General features: G+C 31.1%; 1 long non-coding RNA gene across 2 annotated transcripts; it reads left to right on the top strand.

Annotated features, from left to right (window-relative positions):
- The first annotated feature begins 1,285 nt into the window (after positions 1 to 1,285).
- LOC133182686 (uncharacterized) lies at positions 1,286 to 10,831 on the top strand. 2 transcript variants are annotated; one of them, XR_009720553.1, is made up of 3 exons: positions 1,286 to 1,403; positions 8,050 to 8,154; positions 8,755 to 8,808. It is a non-coding gene; the product is annotated as an uncharacterized LOC133182686 (long non-coding RNA). The 2 variants fall into 2 exon arrangements; XR_009720552.1 differs by lacking the exons at positions 8,050 to 8,154; positions 8,755 to 8,808 and adding exons at positions 10,367 to 10,488; positions 10,737 to 10,831 and having other exon boundaries at positions 1,292 to 1,403.
- The last annotated feature ends 15,008 nt before the right edge of the window (positions 10,832 to 25,839 follow it).

The raw sequence follows: 25,839 nt of genomic DNA on the forward strand, positions 1-25,839 counted from the left end.
TTTAGATTTAAAAAAAATCTTTTAATTTGCATATTGGTTTCAATTATAGGTCCTTGGGGGTATGTCGTCTTAAACATGTGCTTTACATGTGCTAGATGAATAATTGTTTTTAGCCATATATAAAGTATAAATTACTTTCATCCCTCTACCTTTTAACAGAATCTACATCAAAAGAAGGTAAGTTTAAATCTTAACTCATAATACTTTAAAACGAGTCAGTAATAAACTAAATCTTTACTAGTATATATTCATATATTCGAGTGTATGTACAAGAACTATAGGCTATTTTAGAGGACAAATAGACAATAAAGAACAAACACTGTCATTTGTAATCAATATAGAGGAACACAAGTCTATGCATTTGCAACACCAAGTTTATTCAATGAATATGCGAAACAAATAAATCCATAAAAGATATTTTCTGTAATTTATTGTAAAGAGAGTAATTGTAATCTTTTAATGTTCTTACAGATACAACTACTGGTAAGTTGCTTAATCAATAATGTTTTCATGGCTTACCATTTTCACTTCGGAATGAATATTTTGAATTTTGTCAATTATTCTGAAAGCAAATGTTGAGTATTTATTTAGTTTTCAAGATTTTTATAAAAATCAAAATAAAACAAACTATCGGGATTGTTTTAATTATCTCTTTTCTGAAAATATGTTCTTTAAATGTTACATGATGTATTTATTAGAAGGGACAATGGAGTATAAATTGGAAAAAATCTCTTTTGTTTCTTCATAAAATGTAAATTAAATTAAATTTGATATGCATTTAACCATATACTCTGCTGATACTCAACACTGTAGCATTTAAATATATTCTCTAGCTCCAATGACTTCAGGTAATTAGCTCTTATCAATAAAAAGAAGCTAATTACTTTTGAGGAGAAAAAAAAATGCTCGATAATTTTAAATCACGTACAGCACAAATAAATTCAATTGATCATCAGAATAGATATGCAAAAGGATTGATGGGTAGAAAGTTACAAAATAATGTTAATAAATTCAGGTGAGATATTCTTAGTGATTAACTTTGCAAAAAATATGTAATTTTTGTATCTGTTATTAGTTATATTAGCAGATTCCTTAGAGAACAGTTTTGAAGGAAAATAAGGAAAATTTTGAAGCAAAATAAGGAATGTTTTTGGAAAGAGTTTTCATTACTTTATTATCCTTGCATGAATTAGATATCTTTTTCACATTGTAGAATTATTTATTAATTCACTTTTGTCTCATGCAAGAAGTTTCAACAACCACGTCAGTCCAGCCACCCACCTCAACTCCGCTATCCACATCAGTTTGTCATCATCATTCTGACTGCAATGGACACATCTGTCCCTCTGATAAACACCCTTACTGCAAAATCGATAGATATTCCTCAACATGTGATTGTACAGGTTAATGTATACACATACATTAACATAATGTATAATGAATCTACTACTTCTAAAAGTAACACTCTTTCCCTTTTTGAAACTGACATCTTGATATCTTAACACGAAAGATAAAATCTAGTATTATCTAGTATAATAATATCCTAAATGCTTCTCTTGCAGGCGATGCACTTTTTTTTTGGAAAAGTTCTAGTAGTTAGTAGTTAATGAAAATGTCAATATGTATAAGGTAGAAATATTTAATCGGCAAAACAATTTATTGTTTTTTTTTTTAAATGTACGTCTTTTAACGAGTCTTTGGTGGTTAAATGTTTTACAGATTCTACGGGGAAAAATACACAATTGTAAACGACCAGAAAATCTGTGAAGGTTGAAGACAAATAGCCTATTAATTACAATTTAAAAAATATCCTTCCCTTTAATATTGCATGATGAATTCATTAGACTACTTGAATGGACAATGGAGTCTGAAGTAAGGGGAAAAAATTCTTGTCTCCTCATAAAATGTATTAAATTTGGTAAGCATTTGACGATGTATAAAGAAAGTTAAAATAATGCTAATACTAATATTCTAAGGCAGCGGTTTATACTGAAAATGTTACGTAATTGCGTTATCTGTTCTTGGTAATCATATTCTTTGGGGAACAATTTTGAATGAGCAATTGGTGAAGTGAAATTAAAAATAAAGATTATTAAAATGTAGTTATTTAATTGAGTGGGTTAGAATTTTTTTAGATTAAAAAATGTATTCATTAATTTACTTTTTTATCCATGCAAGTACTTTCAACGACCATATCAGTCAAACCACCCAACTTGACACCACTATCAACACAAGAATATCTTTTTACGCAAAGCTTTGCCGTCTTTAGTAACAACCTTAAACACTTATCAAGTCGTATCATTCCTGAGTAGTTCTTGGTCCCAGCCTTATAAAAGACAGTGCCAGTTACTCTTGTCCCACGATCTCTTGCATTTCGTTGTTGGGTACAAGGGATCGTGGAAAAAAACTATGTTCTGGTGTTAGGGTGGGACTCTATTGATTATATAATGAAAATGCACCAATTCTTTGTAAATTTTCTTCGCTGCTATTGCGTATTAACGAAGCCCGTTCTATTTGGAAATTACGAAAACGGACAGATGAAAAAATTAATTTTGGATATATATGTATTATGCTAAGAAAAATTAGAATGAAATTGTGTTACCTTGCTTTTCTTGTAGTAAAATGGGGCAATTTCAAAATATTGACCATTTTTCGTGGTTTTATACACTATTATATACTAAAACAACCTAGTAAACAAATGAATTGACAAATTAAAAAAAAAAATAAATGGTTAAATGTTTTGCTTTTCACATAAATTATGCAATATCCATTCCTCATTTAAAAAATTGAAAATAAAATTGGGGGTAACTTTTATTACAGTGAAAAGGGGGAAAAACAAAACACAAAAATATGACTCATTTTATCTATCCCGATATTTTATTTCGCAGTGGGTTTACATAACTTTAACAAATGATTGTTATACTATATAAGTTTTTTCAAAATTAATACATCTTACATTAAGAAAGAATTTTCTCTCCATTCTTTATTTTGTTAACACACACAACGTTGTTTTATGTGAAAAAGAAAGAGTGTGTGTGTATGGGTGTGTGTGTGTGCGAAAAAGTCGACAAAATTATGAAATTTAGTAATATTATGTAATATATAGGAAACTTAATTTTTTTTTGGGGGGGGTGCATTTAAATGATTCATAGAATTTATTTTTACAAAATCAAGCTAATGCATGCATATTTAAGTCAACAATAAAAAGGGTTAGTAAACACTTCAACGAGAACGACTTAAATCGTTTATTTTTGGTTGCAGTGCTTTTAAAACTCAAAAATTGAAATAAAACAACATGAAACTGACGAATCTGTGGTAAGAAATTGATACTTCAAAATCAGTTATGTTGCAAAGTTGATTATCAATTAAAACATTTATTTATCAACTCATAAAAAGTATTAGAAATGTCAGAATGAACGACCTTACAACACGCAAAATCCAGATCTATATCAGGGAAGCCAGAATAGCGAAAAATTTTAGCGCAATTTGACGTCATTTTAATTTTGACGTTATTGTATTCAATTGTGACGGCAATCAAGGGTACTTTGACGCGTCTGAAATGACGTTGCGTGAAAACGAGAAAACGTATGCGCAGATTAAGTAGATTAGGCCTCGTTAAACAGCTACAGGAAGTGCATGATTATGATGAGCAAAGGTGCCTTTTTTTCAAAATTGTGAAAATCATGTAATTGTGGTGTTAAGGCGGTGCTCTAATCATCGTATAGTGGAAATGTATTAATTCTTTAAAATCGTCTTCTCTACCCCTAAGTATTTAGCAAATAAAGCAAGTACATGGTTATATACTGAAACGCAAAAGAAACGCAACATCATATTTAAGGGGGAAATATTACATATAGGATATAATTTTGTATCTAAAAAGTAAGGACATCTTCAACTTTGTAAATATCGGTAATTTTACGGTTGAATGATTTCATACCATTACCGGAAGTTAAGTTTGAGTCTGCTTAACAGAAATCAAAAACTGCATGTTTAACAAAACATTTGACAATAATATAGGGTTTTAGGGGTTTGTATCTGTTCATCATAAGTAATGCAGCAATGTTCCGAAAAATTAATTCCCCTTTCTTTTCCGTGAGCGACGCCAAGGCTTCCTGAAAATGACTCAAGTACGCATTTCCATTGCTCTAGCTGGAAAATCTCAAAATAAAAGGTGACGGAGAGTTGCAGATGCAAATATGACCCACATCACGCCTCAACAGGCTCTTGCGTATCATTAGCATGAATGACAGTCCTTGGACCGGAAGTCCACGGGTTACTAAACTGCGCTTGGCTAGAGAAAATTCGACATCATCATCTGAAAAACAGGCATTTAAAAATGGCAAAGAATATTTCTTTCACTCAGATCTCGAGATTTATGAACCTATTGCATCGTAGAAACCAAGCTGCAACTGTTGTGCATGGCAGTCTTGCACGCTGTAATTGAATGGCCGGGTTGGGGGATGTTTTAACCAGGGATGGGCACGATTACTGAAAAATGTAATCGATTAATAATCGATTACTTAGAGGAATTTTGTGTAATCGATTATTAATCAATTACACTCATTTTTGTCCTGTAATCAATTGTAATCGATTACTTTGGAAGATGTAATTGATTAATAATCGATTACTTCCAAGTTTTTATCCTTTCAAATATCAAAGCAATATTTAAATGGTAAATGTTGATGTTATCCACTGAAGTTTGAATGTGTTCCAGCACTTTTAGTGCAGATTCTTTTAAGGTTTTATTATAATGGCTAACATTCTCACTAAATGCCCTAATGAGGGATTCTCTACCATGGAAAATGGAGACATGATTCCTACAATAAAATATGCCAAGGAATTAATAATTCCTTTCAACCTCGGATCTGAACCTCCATATTTATTGACTTGTTGCAAAAATTATTCAATATTTTATTGTGAATTACTTCATTAGAAGTATTTGGGCTGCCCGTATGTTAACAGTACACATTAAACATTCCTGTACGTGTCTTTTTCATAAAAATAAGTAAATTAGAACTCTTAGTAATAAACATGTAAATTAAATGTGTCTTTAAGTAATTAAACTAATAGCACAATTTCATTCTGTATTGAAATAAGTGTTTTGAGAGCTATTAATTGTTTTAATAATATTGTTTGTCTTCAATGGAACTATCAATTACAAAATATTGTTTGTTTTCAATGGAACTCAATGAATTATAAAAGTTAAACACTAGGTAGTTCACAGTTTACACCTCATTATCTGCATGTCAGGGGTGTCTCAGTCAATTAATTAGCCAAGATAAGCAAACACAGTGACACTTACTCCCTCTCTAAAAATATAGACTTATAACCTCTCACTGACAAAAAAAGCAACCTTACAATTTTGAATGAAAACTTAAGAATGATTTTGCAAATTTTAAAGTAACCAAAACACAAGTTTGAAGTTGTTTAAACATTTTTAGATATGAATAAGTATTTCCATCTTTTTTTTTTTTTAGTACAATATAGTTTATTTACCAAATTATTTATATCTAATACAGCACTTAAATCTGTTTTAGCTATTTATAATTTTCTATTATACAAGTTTTTCAACATCTGAAATATGAAAAAGGACATGCAGCAAGAGGACAGTAGGTCAAATGTAAAATGCACACGAAAAATCTGTATATTTTATTAATAATTGATTGAAGTACACTTCTGAATTATTTAATACTAGACCATTAGGTCTATAATGCAAATTTTATTGAGAACATAATTAAACTTATGATAATAAAAGTAAGGAAATCCAAACATTTGGTTTATATTTGATATTTATGTGTGTCTGACTGGAAATAATTCTCCAAAATAATATCCATATATGTATAAAATAATCGAAAGTAATCGAAAAAGTAATTATAATTACAGTGACAATTTTAGCTGTAATCGATTAAATTACGATTACAAGTAATCGAAAATTTCTTCGACTACAGATTACTGTCGATTACTTGAAAAAAAGTAATCATTACAATCGATTACAATTACTCGATTACAATTACCCCATCCCTGGTTTTAACAGTCATGAGTTACTTTCTAAAGTTAAAAGATAATCATTTAACATTTTTATCTAATCTCTGATGGTTTCAAATCAAGTTTTACCTTAGTGTATTTATTTTTGAAAATCATTAGAAAAAAATTCAGATATTTGTTGATTACTGCTTGTTGCGTTTCTTTTGCGTTTCAGTATATTAAGCAAGGATTCCTTTACCAAATTTGTGAAATTCATGGCCACAGGATCAGAGGGTCAGGGGTTCTGCTGTTGGGGGGGGGGGTGTATTGATAATATAGTGAAAATGCATTATTTCTTTGAAATTCTCTTTCTGTGCTTCTGGGTATTTTGCAGATAAACTAAGTGCATGGCTATGACAAGCAAGGATGCTTTGTTTAAAATTGTGAAATTCATGGTCCTGGAGCAGGGGTTCTGGTGAAATATGTGGAGATAACGAACAGTATTCGAACTCAAAAGTCCATTAAACATTACAAAATAGGAGCAGAGCAAACACGGACCTCTAAGACATCAAAGGTGGGATCAGGTGCCATGGAGGAGTGAGCATCCCTTGCAAACCGGTCACACCCGCCGTGTGCTCTTTGTCATGATCGGGTATGGGACTCTTATGATCATAAGGTAAAAATCCATTAATTCGTTGGAAAATTATCATCTCTACTCTTGGGTATTAAGCAAAGTAAGTTCATGGTTATGTTGAGCAAGGATGTCTCCTCCGAAATTGAGAAATTAATGGCCACAGGGTCAGGGGTTCTAATGTTGGACATCGGTATTAATAATATAGTGAAAATGCATTATTTCTCTGAAAATCTTTTCTGCTTCTGTGTATTTAGCGGATAAACTAAGTGCATGGATATAATAAACAAGGATGTCTCTTTTAAAATTTTGAAACTGATTGCCACATGATCAAAGGTTCTGGTGTTAGGGCTCTATAGATTATATAGTGAAAATGCAAAAATTCTTTTAAAATCTTCTACTCTGCTCCTATGCGTCTTGGAGGATTGAAAGAGTACAAAGTTGTAAAGAGAAGGGAGAGTTTTTACCAGATTTGTGAAATTCTTGACCACTGGGTCAAGTGCTCCGAGGTCGAGCAGGGATCTAATGATATTGTAGGGAAATTTGTACTTCACTGGGAGAAGTTATCCCTCTTTGCTACCTACTTATGATAATCAATTATTGTAAATAATGGAATTGATGTCAAATTAAATAAAGAATTAAATAAGAACTTTTAATGTAAAATACAAAAAAAATATCTTCATAGATTTTAATGATCAGATAGAATTGATTGTAATACATATATAAAATGAGACAAAAATATAATATTAATACATTATTTATTTTTCAAAGACCAGAAGAGGCCTAAATGTGATGGAAGGTGTAGGGTTCACTACATGTTTGCAAGTATTATTGAATTGTTTAGTCTGCATGATGACAGTGACAGAAGGGAGTGTATAAGTACTGGCGAGATTTCTTTATGATTTATTAATCATGAGTACTCGACAAGCTCTTTTCCATCCCTGATTATCCTATTTCTCTTGCTTTTGAGGCAACATATCTTTATCTCTCAGGTGACCGGAAAGGTCCTTGGGCCTCTTGTTGTGTTAGGTATCGTAAACGAGCAATATAAGATAAAATAAAAGGAAATAAAAACCATCCACTTTATTCTTCACAAAATTGCTTAAAGGGAACAGCTTTTGTGAACACTAAATATTTAGTAAAAGAAAAGGGAATGAAAAAAGTAGTGTCGGTGAAAGTAAGTCTTTTGAATGTTTGAAACTTTTATTGCTTTTTTCAATATTCAGCAAATATGGAAAAATGATCGTGAAGATTAAAACCGTCATTTTCTTGGATGTTTCTCTTGAGAATTACATGGTTTAAGATGTCAATTTCCTGAACATATATCGAATTTAATCTGAATTAAGTTTTGTGACATGTTTAAACATCTTAATGACGTATACGCAGGTTTCCCCCTATTTTCTTTTCTGGTTTATACCGATAAAGAAATCCAGTAAATAAATGTTTAATTTCAGTTTGCACGGAACACAAGCATTGTTTTTGCCCACAAGGACTGACTGGCGAATGTCATTTTGACTATATACATAATTCTCATAGGTGTGTTTGTGGACTAATCACAGGTATTTGATACATTACTATGTAAAAAGTAAATGGCATTTTGAAAATTCGAAAAAAAAAATGTTAGTTTATATTTTGAATAAGGTTTTTATCAAGAGAGATTACATGTAATACAATTTTAATATCATGTAAGCAATTAGTTAAAAATACGGTATACAGAGAGCACCCTCCCAGAGAAATTAAAGAGTTATCTATCTTTCTTCCTATACATCTAGACCTATCCTTAAAATTCAGAGACTAAAAATATTTATAGAAAATGAAAAAAAAAGTTAGTTTGTAAGTTCATTTAACACTACAATGTCAAAACTTGAGGCTTTACTTTTTTGTTCATGAACATTATGTTTGTTCAAGCACTTTTACAAACTAAACTTATTTATTCAGGTGCTTCTCACACACTCTGATAATATTATTCAATCAAGTTGCTTTTATAAACAGTGAGATACTTTATCGCTCAAAAGTAAATTTCAAAAATTTTAAGACGAATAAAAAATAAATTATGAAGTGTAGATTTAAATATTGTTCTTTATTAAAAATTTGGTATTAATGTTACGCTGGATCAGCAAAGAAAAAATATTGATTTCATTTTATCTATATACATTTAGACACAACAATACAGACAACAAGAACAACAGCAGCAACAACAAGCACAACGACAAAAACAATAGAAGGTGAAAGACCATTTAATTCATATCATTATAATAAGTTATTTTATTGATAAATAATTCAATTGATCAGTTATTGAATTAAACTATTGCAATTATTACAATTTTTTTTATACTTCTGATGATTTTTTCCATTTATAAATCTAGATTGTTAGATGTAAATAATTCCCTTCAAATCGTTATGAATTGCCTAAATAACTTGCCGTTCCTTATTTAATAAGCAAATCCTTGCTTCGAAAGCTAATTCCCGTTTATCCGTAATCCTCTAGATTTACTTTTGTATCTTTTTCTATATTTCAAACTCAGGAGGCTTAGTGAAACTAAAAGTGTTAATTAAAAGAACATGCGTTCAAATGTTCGTTATTCTTTTGACCTGAGTTGTTCCGAAAAAGGGTCTAGAATCTAGAAAGGAAAAAAGCGGAATAATTTGTTTCAATTATGCACGTATACACTTTGGCTAATTGATATTTAAACAGATTTTGATCAATGAAGTTTGTAATGAAATGTGAAAATAACAAACGATAATCAGGCTCAAAAGTCCATTCAAACAATACAAATTGTGAGCAGAGTCACCACGAACCTCTGAAAACAGAGATGGGATCAGGTACCACAGAGGAGTAAGCATCCCCTGTTGATCTGTCACACCTGCCGTGTAAATATACGTGAATACAAATATGGTTGAAAGTTAATCAAGAAATGTGATAGGTAAAATTATGTCGAACAGCATCTTTACCATTAATACGATTGCACGGCAGCAATCCTAAAAAAATGCATAGTGAAAATGTTTTTAAAATCATCACTACTGCGTAGGTTGAGGGTTTAAAGTTTTACGTAGAAATATATAACGGAAACCTTCTCTAACTTCGTATCACTCTTATTCGGCCAGGAGGCCATGATTTCCAACCTGACATGAGATTTTATTTACTGAAAGTCTTGAAAATGTTCCTCATTAAATAGTAACAACACTGCTTCTTTTTTCTCAAACAAAGTGGTTGCTTTATTAATAAACGAGACATCAATACTAAACGTAATGTGCATTTTATAAAATGTATTTTTATATCTTGATAAAGACAATTTTTATAAAGAATTTGTTTTATTTTTGACATGTATAGTTTACTTCATCAGGTAGAACAACTTCAAACTATTTGACTGCAAAGACATCAGCAACCATTTTGACTATGGGTAATATGTCTACTGTCTTTTTATTAAAATAGTAAATTAAACAAATTCTCCCCATATTACATTTCCAAAGCCTATGAGATCATATGACGTAAGACATATGCAATATGCAATGTTAATATCTCTTAGATGATTTTTACAATATTTAAAACGATTTTTTGACAGTACAAATCTATAAATTGTTTTTTAAGGGAATATTCGTTTTTGAACATAGTCAACATTTAGAAACATACGAAACAAAAACATTTTAAGAGACAGAGAGATATTTTATTTATCCATTATATTTGGTTATCTATCGTATGTGTACATGTAGGTCGCAATATATGGTAATTATCATCTTTATTTCTTTTACATTTAATTAATTTCTTTTTAGGTATTAAGTGTCCTACATGTGATGAATCATTAAACTGCGTGTGGAATCAGACATGTTATCCGGAGGAGAGTTGTATGATACGAAGCTATCAAGGAACAAAGTCCACAACGCATTGTACAAGGGTAATAAATTGCATTGATATACGTATGAAAACGTCGAACATTACATATGATGGCCAAAAAAGTTTTTTTTAAGTATAAATACATAAGTAATTCCTTTACAAAACATTATTTATTTTCAATGTTACAGTAAGGACATGTATAAATAAATACCTATCATGATATTTATTAATCTATTTTAAACATCATAGATGTGCTATGATTTCATGATCGAAACGAAATTATTATTTTAAAAATTGTCATTTTGACAGAAAGAGGACTGCTCTTTTATAAAGAACTTGTTGAAAAATGGAGAAGTCTTCTGTTGTAATGACCGGGATTGCTTACGATCTTACCTTGGATTATAAAGCTAATCCATTTCAACATTGTATTAGCCATAGAAGAGTTTACATTAGGGAGATGAAATAAAATTGTTTTGCTTTGTCAATAAGTTGCTCTGAGTTATATACGAAAAATATTTCTCTGATAAAATGTTTCACACAAAGTGCGCATTCCTAACACTACGTTGAAATAATTTTGAAGGTTGTTTTCTTCTTTCTTGTATTTGCTATTGCAGTAAACAACTGCTGATAAGCTGATATGTTTTTTCTTTAAAAGTCATAAAGGGTTTTGCCAGAGACAAGCTTATACTTCTCTTTAAGTTTGTATTCAGGAAATCGAGAGCCAATTGATCTACAGATCTTAAAATCTTAAGATATTAGAGGAAAGACTTCCACTACAGATTTTCTTTTGATGAGTATTTAAAGAAATGGTGAATGTTTGAAAAATAATTAACAGTGTCTGTTTGAAAATCAACTTGAGCCTCCCTATGGCAAGCAAATGATAACAGATTTAATGCAAGGATAAGTATAAGAACATTATCTTGAAATACTTGAATATCTACACACTTGCAACATTGATGTAAGGTTTTGTTAGGCAAGGTAACACCATTAATTCAAGTAGAAATGATCCAACAATTTGTTGGAATTCCCATGGGTACCAATTGCGCCCCGTTGTTAGCAAACCTATTTTTGTATTCATATGAAGCAGAATTTATTCAAAATCTTATACATGAGAAGAAGAAATCTCTTGTTGTGGCCTTCAGCTCGACATTTAGATATATCGACGACGTATTATCAATTAACAATACCGGTAGTTATTTCCATTCATTTGTCGATACGATATATCCCGGTGAGCTTGAGATAAAAGATACCACAGAGTCTGACACATTTGTTTCATATTTGGATATTTTACTAGAAAAACACGCTAATGGTTATCTAACAACAAACAAAGCTTCATGATAAACGTGATGACTTTAACTTTTTAATCATCAACTTCCCTTACTTATGCATCAATATACCCTTATCACCTGCATATGGGGTGTATATCTCTCAGTTGATTCGATACGCAAGAGCATGCTCTACGTATGAACATTTTCTAAAACGAGGTAAGTTATTAACAAACAAGTTGATGAATCAAGAATTTCAACAGTATCGTTTAAAGTCATCATTTTGTAAGTTCTATGGTCAATAATATGACCTTGTCAGCAAGTTTAATCTATCATTAAGTCATATGCTGGCTGACGTTTTTCCTACTTATTGTTAGGCCATTATTTACACACTGAATTGTCGACGGATTTTTCCGTTATTTTCCGATCATGACAAGGAGCAAACGGCGGGTGTGACCGGTCTGCAGGGGATGGTCACTCCTCAATGGCACCTGATCCCACCTCTGATGTTTTTGAAGGTCCCCTTTGTTTTGCTCCCGATTTGTATTGTTTAAATGGACTTTGAGCTTGAATACTGTTCGTTATCGCCATATTTCATGCAGAAGTATTTTAAATATTTATATAAACCTGTGTACAGTTTTATTTCGACCAGAACAAAAAGCAAGAGGGTTGTTATTTAAAACAATGTCTGAAATTATTGTATTTAATTTGCATGTCAACACTTTTCATTGAATTTCGATATAAAGAATGCGTTATAGAGTCCATTTCTGTATAAAATATTATTGAAATTAGACATAAAAATAGCATTTTCAAAGAATTATCAAAACCTTAAAAAACATAAACTTTACATAATAATAAATGAATAGTATGATATAGGTAGTGTTCTTGTGTTGGAAGTATTAGACTAAACAGTAGAAGGGATAGCTTTAAAAACTATTATCTAATTATCTAATTCAAGTGACTATAATACCAACGTCTACCATGATAAAAAGTGAAGTGACTTATCCCAGTGATGAAAATTATATAATTGCTCAAAATTGCAGACAAGATTAGTATGATTTTAGATAACAAGATTTAATGTTCAAAAATTTAAGCCTTAACTATATACCACTGCAGATATTTTATAATCAGATAAAATAATCCAAATAAGTGTCTAGAATTTGATTCTGGACAGAACTGGATTCTGGTCACCCATACATGGCTGCATTTTTTGTATTCTAAGAAGAAAACGTACTGCGCTAATTTTTAGAAGTTTCATCATAATATGCATTTAACCAGGTTTATCAGAAGCATCTGCGATGTGCATGATAACTTTTGTTGTTAAAGGTATTCGAGATAAATAAATCACTACTTCAGCTATTTATTGTTGTATAATGCTACTTCTGATATAGGTGTAATTGAAAGGAATACTTAGAACTATTATATCTATTAAAGATTCATCCCACTGTTCACGCGACGTTAATGCCAAGTAATTTGATGCGCGGTAAATTAATTCGAATTAGACTACAGGGGATAATTCGCATTAAATTCTCTGTGTGAATGCATTTCAAATTTAATTCGCAGTAACTTACGTTTGATCCAAATTAAACTTTTCATGTGAACAGGGCATTAGATAACATAATAATGCGACAAAACAACAAATTTGAATTCCAATACAATAATTCCAAATATTCATTACTTACTTGCATGCTGTCCCCGAAGAGACTTGTATTTCGGTACTTATTCATTCATGAAAATGTAAATGATGATTTGAAAATTCTATGTATGTGATAGTACTGTGGAAGAAATATTATACCAGTCTGTAAATGATGAAACCTGATATCAACACACAAAAACGTATTTTAATGAGTAATCCACTATCTGACGATTCGACTAAGCTGTACAAAATGTCACCTTTATAGCCTAAGATACATGTATGTGAAAATGGATGTTGGCCGTTTTACAGAAGAGAATAAATCAGAAATCAGATTTGACTCGCCTGTTCCTTTAACTAAATTTTGCCAACAAAGGAATTTACGCCATAAATTAAACATTAGCAACATTTTAAATCACAGGATGGTCCAGTCTTGCATTCCACCATATCGGCATTTTAACTTTAAGTCCACACACTACATGCCCTATAAAATTTCTTCTACATTTGCTTATCAAGTAGGAAAAAACATAGTCTTTATTTCAAGGCTCAATATTACAGTTGCTTTTAATTTGATGTACATAGACTAAATTCTTTAAAGGTGCTTGGACACAGATTTGATGTTAATATTTTCTCACATTTTCTGTATAATTTCATGACTTGTATGTTGTTATAGCATTTCATACTAAAATATAATAAAAATCTTATTTCATCTCGAAGTTATTGAAACTTCAAATTTCTGGACGCGTTTGATTGACATATCCTTGCACTTTCACAAATTTTAATTTTATTCTTAATACTTAAGAAAAGTGGCAATTTTGTTGTGTATTAATGAAAAATATTCAAACTATAATCCAGAAAATTCAGAGTAGAAATGTTCAAAAGCAAACCCCACTCACAGTATTGTCAGTCCGTGCTCAGTGGTGTGTGCAGACTTTAACAACTGAACACACCCGGTGAATCGTAAACATTAACAATAACAGAGCTCGTGTCCTGTTTACAAAAACAGTTTACGTTTCACGGGTGTATTCAATTTGTTAAACTCTGTACACAACACTGAGCACAGGCTGACGATATTAGTGAGGGGGTTTGCTTTCGCACATTTCTACTCTGAATTTTCTGGATTATAGATGTAGTTTTTCATTAATACACAACAAAATCGCTTCTTTTCTTAAATATTAAGGATCAAGATAAAATTTGTGAATGTGCAAGAATGTGTTAATCAAACGCGTCCAGGAATTCGTAGTTCAAATAATTTCCAGATAAAATAAGTTTTTAATTATATTTTCGTGTGAAATGCCATTTCAATATATAAGTCGAGATATTATACAGAAAATTTGAGAAAATATTAACTTCAAATCTGTGTCTAAGCACCTTTAAGAGGTGACCCATCTTATATTTATAGTTCCTTTTCATTGGGAAGATTTTTCAAAATCATTTTTGGTTCTAAATATTGAAAAATATAATACTTAGTCTAGTACTTTATCAAAATGTTATATCAAAAGGGATGGACTTCAATGTGAACTTAAGAGGGTGGACTTTATAATATTCTTATTAATCACAGGTTTGATGATACTATTACAGCCATAATGATGGTCTATATAGAAACATATTTTTTTCTTTTTATTAGAATGTAAAAGATGAATACAACGAACAATGATCAATCTCAGAAATTCAGTAAACAATAAAAATCATGAACAAAAACATAGACTCCATTTAATACACAGATATCGAATATATGAATTTATTAAGACATCAATTTTTAGAGATATGCACAAAAAATATAAGGAGTTGTGAGCTAAGTTCTGGTATTCCAATAGAAGTGAGGGAAATGAATCGAAAGAATAATAATTTGGTTGCCTTGTAAAATTCTAATGATTTTTTATTGTCTTTGCTGCGCAAGTATTATCATATCTTCAGGTAAATTATAAATTGAAATTAACAAGAGAATGTGACTTAAAAATCTACTTTTCAAGTTTCTAGTCCAAAATTACATGCAAACAAAACAACTACTGGATTGTGCAATAAAGGCATTCTACCATAGTATCCTGAATTTCAAGGACAAAACTATTTCTTGAACATCCACGATACAACCTTAGCTTGTGCCAGAGAGATTCATTGAAGCTTCTTTATATCAGTGATATATCTACCAGATTTATGATGTTATTTCTCGTTTAGAGATTCAAATGAAATTAAAGTCAAACAATGATGCAATCAATGATACCATAAATACATTGTATGATATGTTGTACATATTACAATCGATATGATATGCAAAATATGTGACCACTGTCTACATATTACATACAATCTACTTTCACCGACAGCTACATGTCAATTTTATTTGGAACTATGGATTAATAAACAATTTTTACCATGGATTTTTCAGGAGAAAGCATTTAAAATTTTCAATTTTATTACTTTGTCAATACAGTAGTACATGTAAATTTCACAATATGGAACACCAAAACCATAAGAAAGTTAAAAATTGGCTCGTCTCATAACACTAACACTAGTACGAAAATACAGGTGTGGTACATTACATTTTCATAAAATAAAGATGAAGCGTTATATATTAAAACTGTCTTCGCATGGCTTTTCCGGAGAACAAGTTTAAATTCAAAGAAAATGATGTACATGTATATGATTTTTAGAATTTTATAGTCAATGAATTGTTTAAGAAGTCATCTTATACTCAAAACTAGCACATAGAATCAAGACATTTATATTTAATAGAATTTTGAGACAACGACTAGCAAACTTATTTATATTAAAAAAAAAAACAGGTGTTGAGGCAACTTCAAAATCTGTGAATAGCTTTATATGATAAGATGGACATGAAATGGAGACAATTTAACTACTACATGAAAGTTTGTGGAATCATGTTGTCCTAAGGGCATTAATTATTAGTAGCTCAGTTAGCCTTAAATCATTAAAAAACACAGAATCGGGATTCAATAAAGAAAAAAGATTGATAAAATGTAAATTAAATTTTAAATGAGTGAGAAGTGAAGGTACGAAGAAGGATTTATGAGGCAATTCTATTTTTATACAGTGATTTCGTCGGCTGTAATTTACAATATTGAAAAAAATTGACCAAGATATTATTGCACTTAAACCGGCCAGCCTTAACGTACCGTACCTGGTACATTTTAGAGAATTTTTTTTACAATTGAAATTTTGAAAAGAAAATATATGTTATAAAGCGAAAATTATATATAGTTAACACAAACATGTAAGTTAAAAATGAAAAAAAAAAGCCCATATTAAAATTTTTAAATCGAAGCAAACAAAAAATATAACTCTGGTTTAAACTATTACGTCCATAGACTTGTGGGTATTTTTGCGCCATCAAAATTGTATTCTATTGTAAGAAACGTTAAGGTAACACCACGCACAGAAGATATTTTGCATCTAAAAACACATTTTACTCAAAAAATTGCCACAACATTGATTTGACTCATCTGTGATTCGTAATTAACTATTTGCCATAAGTAAAAAAAAAATACATGTAAAAATGTGAACTTGTACAAGTGACTGACCAACAATTAAAATAAGAAGGCTAAGAGCTATCAAAACAGGATTTTTTTCTGTTTACATAATTAATATATACAAGATGCACAGTTTTATAAAATATGAATTTTTAATCTTTCATGAAAAGATTTTTTGAAATTCCATAATTACAGTGATCCTATTATATATTTGACAATTATTAAAATATTTTCATTTTAAGCAGAAAAAGACAGCTGTGTTCATGGCAAAAGTAACAAAAGTTTATTTTTTCTATATTTTCTTCATGTGCATCGCACCATCACGGTAGCTCAGTCGGTAGAGCGCGTGCTCCGTGATCGGAAGGTCGTGTGTTCGAATCACGGCAGCGACTGACCTAAGTCGATAAAAAAGGTAGCAACTGTTCTTTCGCCAAGCGTTCGGCACTATGAAGTGAAAGTTGCGGGCCCTTCGGATGAGACCTTAAAAACCGAGGCCCCTTGTAACGGTAGGCGTTGGCACAATAAAGAACCCTCACTGTTCATTGGCCCTGAGTGCCGAGTAAAGATCTAAATTTGAAGCCCTTCACCGGTATATGGTGACGTCTCTATAGCTATATGAGTGAAAAACTCTCGACCGGGACGTAAAAGAACATACAATTAATCAACCATCAATCAATCAACTGCTTGCAACGAGGCAGGTAAAAGACACTGATCTTCTTTTGTTATAAACATCAGGGGAATTACAGTTCTACTTGTAACACAGACGTTGCCATGAGTAGTAAAATCATTATAAATATTTGTCGAAAGTTTTATTTTGACCGATTCATATTTCTATTTCCCCCTAAATTTATCATTGCATTTTTCCTTATTCCTGGAACTAAATGTTTTATTTCTCATCCCCGAATGAAATACGAATGTATCCATTAGCACATTACATACAGAAAACGAGAGAAAATTTAAAGTATATCGCGAGTAAGAGCACGACAACAATTGTGGGTTTTATGTTGTGCCGATTGCTAAGGCACCTGATTTAACAGATGCTTCTGAAACTTTAACTTGAACACTCCTACTTTCAAGTAAGATAAGATTTAAAACTTTTTGGGAGGATTTTCTTTTGTCACTTTGCACATAAAACATCTAAACATATCCTTTATCTGTTTTTTAAATGAAGAACTTAAGCTTGCATAAATCAAAAGGTCTATGGGTTTCCCTATTGTGAAAGACAATGACAAAATAATAACATATATTCCATTGAAGAGATTATGATTTGAGGGGCCATCAACATTGCCTTTATACGGCACAAAAATCATTAAGGTTATCATTGGTAACTCTTGAAAAACGAACGATATTCCCATTATGATATTGACCTTCATTAGAATTATAAACTTGACTTTTTCCACGCGTCTTTCCTTACGTTAGATGTCAATAATGACATTTTAGCTAAATTATTTCTTAGAAGATATACCAACACCATGTTTGCAAAAATATGAATCGTAAATGGAAATAACTGAAAGTAAGACAAGAAAAAATAATAAATAACTTTGGACCATACGGAAGTAACCGAAACAAATTTGTAGGGCCTTGTTATTGATGCGCCACATCCGGTTATTACGTTAATGAAACACAGATCTGTCAACATGATACACATTATAAATCTCTGTGTATATCCGAACAGTTTTCCGCGCTTAAATGCAATTATCATCAAACAAGCCGAACACAGTGGAATAAAAGACAGCAAAGGTCCCCCAGAAAAAAGAATATGTTGGTCCCCAATCACCGTAAATATCTGTAAATTTTAGGCATTTTTTAGTATTGACGTTGTGTAGTGTAAAATTCCAACCAATACTGGAAAGTCGTCTAGTAAGGAGGTCCTCGCGTTCCTTGTTCATCTTTTTTTGAGGAGTCTCGCTAATATATACCGCATACATAGATATCACACTGTACTGATTATTTATACAGATATGCGCCTCTGTTGCATCTAAATTGGTACCGTGTATGATTTACATTGTTATAATATATATATATTCAGGCAATGTGATATTTTGTCAAGCAATATTATATACATATAAAAACTAACCCGCGCTTTCTGGCTCCAGACATGGATATAGGTTTATGCAAATATGACTTGTTCTTGAGAATGTATAGAAAAAAATAATTTCTTGAGATAAAAAAAACATGTTTCTTGATTTTCATATAAATAGTCATGTATTTAGAAAAGGATAGTTCGTCATAAGAGTATTATCAATTTTACTGATAAATGAAAATTAAATTATGTGAAGCAAAAATAAAATTAATTTTGATTGTTTTGTGAGAAAACTATCCAAGCGTCTTGATTTTTCACCCCGAAAGTCCAGAACTTTGCATTACGCTTTAAGTTGGAAAAGACTTATGTTTACTAAACACTGCTTAACACTAGCGATAGAATATGATTCATAGTCAACAAAAAGTAAATACAGACAAAACGTCAAATAATATGAGAAAAAAGCAGCTGCTTAAAAGAGGATTCATAAAACAGAACCTGCCACATATATACCACATGCCACATATATACATGTTAAAGACAAGATGTTCAAGTGCCATAAGGCTCAGCAATAACCCCTGTCCCAATCTTCTGAAGATTTTTCCCTCCTTATAATTTAAAACCTTATTGGAATATTTATGCCCCCCCCCCTTTGCCTTAATCAGAGCGGTCATGACTCAAGCTTGAGTCCACAGATCGAAATTCTGCCAATCAATTAATTTCAAAGAATTTTTTTACATCCATGTATTGACTTTACAGCGTAATTTTTTCAATACTGAACTGATTTGTGCTTTTGCCTAGCCAATAGCCAATGTGCTCAGGTGAGCGATGTGACCCATGGGCCTCTTGTTATTGATTATCTCCTAATGGTCCAAACATTATATATTCAATAAATTGAACTAGGAGCGATAACATAAAAATTGGGTTAAGAAATCAAAAGAATATTACATGAAGGTTGGAGGATGAGTTGAGTTGCACTTTCTGCAATGGACCTAAGATTCTTGACTATTTGTTTTTAAATCTTTCTTCCATGCAGGATACCATCTCTTCGTAAGCACAATTAATTTTTAAAAGCATTTAATATTAGCCATTAGAAGTAAAATCGATTACGCTTCACGAAAAGCCAGACTCAAGCTTTGCTGTGTTAAATGAGTATTTGATGAAATTGTCTGTAGTCTATATTGTTCTATTAGACGCCTGTCTATCGCATCAAAATGTAAAATTTACAGAATATGTTAGACGGACTCAACGCTTCAAAGGATTATTAGGATAAGTAGCCATGTTGATTTAAAAGAGAAGAAAAATCGAATAAAATAAAGGTACACTGTACTCAAACCTTTGCATCTCCTTCTATTCCAGCTTAATTCCTACCCATAGACATGTAATCGGTGCTGCAAAAATGATTGCTATATACTTATTTTGCAATATTAAGCCTTGTTGTCAACCCAAAAGGTAAAATTGCTGAAATAACTTGGTAAATAATGAGAAATTATAATGCTGTCTGTCCTCCTTGATTTTTTAAAAAACTTTTTTAAAATAAATTTTCACTTCCTGTCATGTTGTAGTATTGCATATGTTTACTAACTGAGTATTTGTATATAATGTAAATATGTTACTTATACTGTTCCTCGAGTCGCAAAATTTTCGTTTAAGAGAATAAATTGAACTTGAACTTGTATTAAAGAAATGGACTTAAAAAGTTTAATCTTATATTTCTAAGTAAAATCTTAAGTAATCATCAGTAATCTTTGTTATAAATCAGTCTTTGTCTCCAAAGGAAATATTCATAGATTTTTTTCCCCCTAAGTTTTATCATTGTGTTACCTATAAGCTCTGTATGTGTTCTGACTTGCTATCATATACCTCAAAGTTAAAAGTATGAATATTTAATGAGAAACTGAAATCATGCTCCAGTCATGTCATCATTTGATATCAATTGTAAGAAAAGAAAAATAACAAAGCATGATTCAATATACATGTTTTCAGCATTGTAATCGAAAAGCATTAATAAATCACATGTCATTGTTAAATTTAATACTCATGTCTTTAATTAACCCGATAGCCTTAATTATAACAATTATAAGGAAATTCGTTACTCTTGGAAATTAACTTGATTTCCATTTTACGGGGCACCATTAACGCTATTTCCTGTGAAACAAAGACCATGTTCTTGGATAATTTATAGAGTTGTGCTGTGCGTGAAGATTCTGTTTCACTGATAACTGATAATAGTACACGCTTATCCAAAAAACCTATAAAAGGTTAATTTCTACTATACCAAAATACAACCTCCTTAAAGTTTAATACATGTACTAAAATTTCGAAGAAAGTTGATAAATTTTACCTTCACTGAAAGAACTGTGTAAGATACCATATAAATGGAACGATGTTTATTAACTAGGTGTGTGAAGGAACACGAGTGTCGAAAAAATTGGCTCCACCGTCTTGTAATTTAGATCTAGAGTATTCTATCGACTGTGGAAGTTTTCCTACATGTATGTCTGGATAATACAGGTGCCAGTTTGTTGTGAATCAGACGGATGTAATGCCGGACAGGTTTCGGATAATTCCATATTTTACACTAAAGTATAGAGGAGTCAGTAAAAAAAGTACCAGTTTGAGTAATTCATAATTACGATCATGACAGAAAATATATCTCATTGAAAATAATTTTTTTCAATTAAGAATTTAACCCCCCCCCCCATCTATACATTTTTTAGCCTGACATGTAAAATAGACGCATTTTTAATGGAGAAATTGTTCGTTACAAGTCTGCAATAGAGTCAATCGTTGTGTATGTTTGATTCTATTTTATAACATCAGAGAAAATGTATATCGACTTTGTAAAATTTTCACATATTGAAATTATAAGAATGTACATTTTAGACAATCTCTTTAAAAAATACCGGTATAACATATACCCAAGCAACACATATTCCTTACAAATGTTCATGCACATGCTGAACTTTTTTTAGCTATGATAAAAAACTCATTATAAATCTAGTGATTGATACGCTTCCATTTTGTAACTATTCACTATTCAAAGGATTTAATACTCTTTAATCCCTCCAAACAGTTCATCAGCATCGAAAAACATCTGTTGATTTCTAAGTTTTGGGATGACAGGGTTCAAACAAAAAATAAAATAAAATTATGCAGTAATTAAATAATAGATAAATTGTCTGACTTCATATACAACAACACTCAGACAATTTTGCCCCGTTATTAGCAGACCTATTTTTGTATTAACATGAAGCAAAATTTATTAAAAATCTTATACATGAGAAAAAAATCTCTTGCTGTTGCCTTCAACTCGACATATAAATATATCGACGACGTATTTTCAGTTAACAATTGTTATTTCCATTCAAATGTCGACTCGATATATCCCAGTGATCTTGAAATAAAAGATACCACAGAGTCTGACATATCTGTTTCATATTTGGATATTTTGCTAGAAAAAGACGATAATGGTAATCTAACAACAAAACCTTATGATAAACGTGATGACTAACTTTTCAATCGTCAACTCCCCTTACTTGTGCAGCAATATACCCTTATCACCTGCATATGGGATGTATATCTCTCAGTTGATTCGATACGCAAGAACATGCTCTACGTATAAAACGAGGTGACAAACAAGTTGATGAAACAAGAATATCAACCGACTCGTTTAAAGTCATCATTTCGTAAGTTCTATGGTCATTACAATGACCTTGTCAGCAAATACAATCTAATCATTAAATCAAATGCTGATTGACGTTTTTCATACTTATTATTAGGCCATTATTTACACATTTAATTGTCGACGGATATTTTCGGTATTTCCCGATCATGACATGGAGCACACGGCGGGTGTGACCTGTCGGCAGGGGATGCTCACTCCTCCATGGCACCTGATCCCACCTCTGATGTTTTTGGAGGTCCGCGTTTACTCTGCACCCGATTCATGTCATTAGTGGACTTTGAGCTTGAATACTGTTCGTTATCTCCATATTTCACTCAGAACAAACGTCGTACTTTAAAAAAAAAATGTTTTTAAATTCGTTATTAAAATTAATGATGAATATATATATATATATATATATATATATATATATATATATATATATATATATATATATATATATATATATATATATATATATATATATATATAATTAATCAGGAAATTCATTTCATTTTCAGTTGTATTACAAAACAGTCATCATTTTTTCTTCGTTTACATTTTTAAGATGTATAATTATAAAGAATGCTTTGTCTTCCTCTGTTCCATTTTTTGTAAGAAAAAAATTAATAAGGAATATAGTGTCAAGCTCGAATGCTGTGTACACGGTATATGAAAACATTAGAAGAACGAAAGATCAATATTTCATTTCTTATCATATACATATGTGTCCACAAAAATAACGTAAGGAAAGTGATCTGATCCGGAGGTGAAATGAACCTTTGTTTTTTAGATATAAGTACAACTTCGTCAATAATTGAAACAAAAACATGATAAAGTACACAAGTAGTATTATTTTTCTTTCAATTTAAGGAGAAAGAGGTTTACGTACTTGGGAGAAATCTCGTACAATACAAAAATAACTGTTTATTTATATTCAGTTGGGGATGTTCATAGGGAGTTGTTATTCACTAAATCTGCCTAAATCTGCCCAAACTAAGGCCATGAACTATAATGATTCCGTAGTATATGTAGTTTCTTAGTAAATTTAAGGCTTCATTACATAAACAATGGATTTTTAAAACGACAGTTATTACAATGCAATCTTGAGTGTTTCCCAATCTAAATATATCATTAAAAATAAAAATCTAACTTTAAAGCTAGATAGAAATGATTCAGATCTGGCTCCAGGGCCATAAAACTTAGATGAGCTCACTTTTGAACTCAGTCTCACATTTCCACAATTAATTCCTTATGTAAAAGTGAGACTGAGATCAAAAGTGATTTGGTCTAAGTTTTATGGCACATTGAAGAAAAAAAAAATGTCAAATATAAATCTCATTCAAATCAATATTTTAATTATAAAATCGCGACACGGTTTGAATTATTTTCTAAATGAAAATCTTTTAACCACTCAAGACAAATTGTACTGGAAACTGTTATTTTCATCCCCATACTAATATCACCCCACCATGCTCGACTGGATATATACATTTAATTATTTGCTTTGATGTACATTATCTTAAATTAATTTATTGCCTATACAGCAAACTCAAGCAGTTACGAAGAGGCAATTCTTTCTTATAATGTGTAATGTGCAACACGGCCGAGCTGGTGTGTGGTAATATTTTACAACCTGTTAACTCAGATTTTTGTTTACCAAATAAAATACATATACAACTTTAATACAAAGGGTTTCTTCTTTATTGCCTAACCACTAACTTTGGTCGACGGGTGTCTGCCGTAAAGAATTTCTTTGGTCCTGTCACTATACAGGTAATGTCTCCTAGCACTTCCCCCCACCTTTGTGGTATGCCACCTCTCTCTCAAGACAAGTGATTGCCTTATTCAGGTCTAATGTGTTTGATTTATACTAAACGCTTAATTGTCTATCCGCCGCAACTGTTTGCCTTATTCAGATCTTAAAACAGTATGTAGGAGAACAAGACAAATTCAAAGAATTGTGGTACCCCGCTTTTGGTGTCTGAGTGGATGGGATGCCATTATTTATGGCATATTGTAACTTTCTTGTTTGTTTGTCCTGTCTTGTCTGTGCATTATACAAAAAAGACATAAATCATTGAATTAATAACAATTATGGTAAAGATTATAGCTTCTCAAAACTAAAATCAAACTTCAAGATCAAGGTCATGAGGTCTAATATCATAATAAAATGCAAAAGGTCTTGTCACAAATAATGCACATGTGAAAAAAAAAAAATCAAAACCAGAGTTTAAAATCGGAGAGGTCTTAAAACAGGTAATGCACACGTCAATTGTTAATACCATATCTTTTCTCAACCAAAAGTTAATGTTAAACTTAAAGGTCAAAGTCATGGGATTAAATATCATAGTAATTATCAAAGGTGATACACGTGTCAAATATGTATGCCCTATCTTCACTCCTTCAAAAGTTAGCAACACTGATGAAATGTTTGAAAATTAGGTCAAACTTGAAGGTGAAGGTCACGGGTTCGAATATCATAGCACATTCGGAAACAATTTGACACAGAAAATGCACTTGTCAAATATAAAAGCCCTATCATAAGCCATTCAAAAGTAATCACAAAAGTTATTTTTCTTAACTAGGTCAAACATGAAGGACAAGGTCAAGGGATCAAAAATCATAGGATTTTCAGAAACACCTACTCTTTAGTAATGCACATGTGAAATACGAAAGCCCTATATATTCTCAGTCAAAAAATATAAGCAAAGATAAAAAAAAATTCGAAAAGTAGGTCAAACTCATGGGGTCAAGGGTCAAAAACCATACTATGTTTGGAAAGGTCTTGTCACAGGTAATGCACATGTCAAATATGAAAGCCCTCTCTCTTCTCGATCAAAACTTATAAGCACAGATACATTTTTTGTCAAACTTCAAGGTCAAGGTCGGACGGTCAAAAATCATAGTATATTTGGAAAGGTCTTGTCACAGGTAATCTACATATATATAATATGAAAGCCCTATCTTTTCTCATTCAAAAGTTATAACCAATTTAATAGAGAAAGAGAGAGAGAGAGAGATATGTATTAGGTGAATCTTTTCCTTATCAGTTATTTTGATGTGTAAAGTGTGTCCGTAATATTGAGCATATTTTCAGAACAGTATAGAAGATAAGAGATTCTCTATTGAAGTCATTGTTAGTTAAAATTGTATTCATAGCTTAGAAAGACATTTTTCAATAAAATTCTTTAGAGGGAATACATCTCAAAATCATCAAATTCAAGCTCACTTAATTCATTGGATCCATTTGAAACCGAAATGATTTTTGTCGTTTAGTTTCGTATAAAACGTTGGATATACGTTTTTATTTCCTTTCTTAAACACTTATAATTTTTG

The sequence above is a fragment of the Saccostrea echinata genome, unplaced genomic scaffold, assembly GCF_033153115.1.
Source record: "Saccostrea echinata isolate AGI-Se365-2 ecotype Australia unplaced genomic scaffold, CSIRO_AGI_Sech_v1 ptg000001l, whole genome shotgun sequence".
In the NCBI taxonomy this organism is placed as follows: Eukaryota; Metazoa; Mollusca; class Bivalvia; order Ostreida; family Ostreidae; genus Saccostrea; species Saccostrea echinata.